General features: G+C 36.4%; 1 long non-coding RNA gene across 1 annotated transcript; it reads right to left on the bottom strand.

The window, feature by feature from the left end:
• Positions 1-1,346: 1,346 nt before the first annotated feature.
• Positions 1,347-2,662, bottom strand: LOC110906329. The gene is made up of 3 exons (XR_002573826.2): positions 2,545-2,662; positions 1,951-2,004; positions 1,347-1,646 (listed from the first exon to the last, which is right to left on the bottom strand). It is a non-coding gene; the product is annotated as an uncharacterized LOC110906329 (long non-coding RNA).

Below are 2,662 nucleotides of genomic sequence, written 5' to 3'. Positions count from 1 at the left end.
CATACAATTCCCCAAATGGTGAAACATATTCACCTCCTCTATCACTTCTCACACGTTTTATTTTCTTGTTGAGTTGATTCTCAACTTCAGCTTTATACAAGATAAACTTGTCAATTGCTTCATCCTTACGATTAACTAAGTAAACATAACAATATCTTGTATTGTCATCGATAAAGGTAATAAAATATTTATTACCACCTCTGGTGGGAATTGATTTTAAGTCAGACACATCAGTGTGAATCAGATCAAGGGGTTCAGTTATTCTTTCAATTGATTTGAAGGATGATCTTGTTTGTTTGGCTTCAACACAAGTTTTACATTTTGTTTTAGAGTCAATGGCAAAAGTTGGTATGTAATCTAATTTAATTAGACGACGCATCGAATAAAAATTTACATGACCAAGACGTTCATGCCAAACATTAGGAGACTCAACCAAGTAAGCAAAAGTACTAGCACTTTTATTCATGTTTTTCTTAACAACCATTAAATTTAAGTTTAAACATGCCATTTTGGGCATAGCCCTTTCCAACAAACATACCACACTTAGTTAAAACAAAATTTTCACTTTCAAAAACCAAACGAAAGCCATGCTTGTTAAGCATCCAACCCGACACAAGACTCTTGCGCAGGTCTGGAACATAAAGCACATTCTTCAAAGTGAGCTCTTTCCCAGAAGTCCACTTCAAGATCACATCACCTTCTCCCTTGATATCAGTTGTAGCAGCACCATGTACAACTTTTCTCCCACCACCTCTTTAAACGTATTAAAGAGGGTCCTATCTGGGCACACATGGCGGGTTGCCCCAGTATCAACCCACCACCCTTTTGGCTCGTTAGCCACCAAATTTACCTCCTCCGCCATGGCAGTGAGGTCTGAAATCATGGCCACTAATGGCATACCATCATCATCAACCATAAGAGTCGTGTCACGTTTAGGCTCTTTGCATTGGTCAGCACGGTGACCAGTTTGTCCACAGTTGTAACACTTCCCTTTAAATGGAGCAACCTTCTTCTTCACACCACCTTTCTTTGGCCCAAGGTCAACACCTTTGTTTTTCCCTTTCCCATTGAACTTGTGGCCTTTGTTACCCTTGTGACCCCTTGAGGATTGACCATGTTCCACAAGGTTCGCTTTTGCAGAAGCTTCAACTTGACTTCCTTTGTGTGATATTCTGTTGTCCTCTTTAATACGAAGACGAACCACAAGGTCTTCGATGGTCATTTCCTTTCGCTTATGCTTAAGGTAATTCTTGAAGTCCACCCAACTAGGAGGCAACTTTTCAACAATTGTGTAACGTCCATAATTCCCTTTGAATATTTATTAAATCACAACATACTTTTCTAACAAAATTTGGGCATGACCCGTTTGAAAAACGAGCGGTCCCCTGTTTTACATAATCCAAAATCATTTGAAAGGCACAATATACACGTCAAAACATATCATGCTTTACTTGCAAACCATCTAGTTTATGTACGTACTTACGACAAGTTCTTCAAAAGACAATCATAATAAAACTAGGTTTAACTACTAGACGAAAACATATTAACAAAATGTTTAACATTGACTTTTGCAAAATGCGGAACGCTTGACGGGCTTGAGGTGTGTTCGAACCGGGCGGAGCTTGATAGCTAGACATGAGATTTACCTACATGACCACAACATCAAAAACTCATTAGAACAAAATTACTTTCTCTAACTCAAGAATCAACTTACGGACTTGTAACCAATGTGACATTTACAACTTACGCTTTACTTCATTCTTTCATTCTTGCACGGTAATATATTCCAACGGAACTTCTTACCATTCCTTCTAGATTTACAATAGCATTATTCGACCCATTCCTAAGAAGGGTCCAAACAAACATTTTCTCCCTATTTGATTCGAATTTAATACATTATTTGATCAACACATATCTATAACGAAAGCTAAAATTGTACAAGTAGCGTACCTCGGTCTTGATTCCCTTGTTGCTTCACTTGACTCGAACTTTCTTCCTTAACGCCTACATATAACCATTCATTCTTTTAATTTATGTTTCATACTCAATTACACACATCAATTGATAAAACTATACACAATTTGGCTCATACTTCTTAAACACATTCAATTCACATAAGGTTTATGACATACAAGACTAACATCTTTATTGTGGCATTTTGTCAAACACTTGGTATGCATAACATGAATAAAGCATAGGGTACAAGTGTTCAAAGCATGATTCTACTAGTTCATTCTTAGATCATCAAAACAATCAAATTTCCCACAATAATCATTCCAAATCAGTTTCTAACTATTACTAATCTATCAATAATAACTCTCATAGTTACTATTACAATAATTAGCATGTAATTTCATTCATGTTCATCATCATCACCCTAGTTCAAGTGGGTTTTTGCTAAAAATCACCCAACTATCTAGAATCAAACATAATTCTTGTTCTATTGTATTTTCCTAACTCTTAAACACACAAATTTCTGCATGCATTCATGATTGGGTCGAAACCCTCATTCTATAATTCATCAATTTCAGAATTTCGACTTACCTCTTTGTAGGACAAGCTTAGATTGCTAGAGAATCGAGTTCATGCATGTTATTTGGTCTTGATTTCCCTTTCAATCTTGCAAATTTGTAGAACTTAGGGTTTTTCTCCTTGGTTCCCT

This window comes from Helianthus annuus, chromosome 2, assembly GCF_002127325.2.
Source record: "Helianthus annuus cultivar XRQ/B chromosome 2, HanXRQr2.0-SUNRISE, whole genome shotgun sequence".
Classification (NCBI taxonomy): domain Eukaryota; kingdom Viridiplantae; phylum Streptophyta; class Magnoliopsida; order Asterales; family Asteraceae; genus Helianthus; species Helianthus annuus.
Note: the sequence above shows the minus strand (reverse complement) of the source record. Positions and strands in the feature narration are given on the sequence as shown.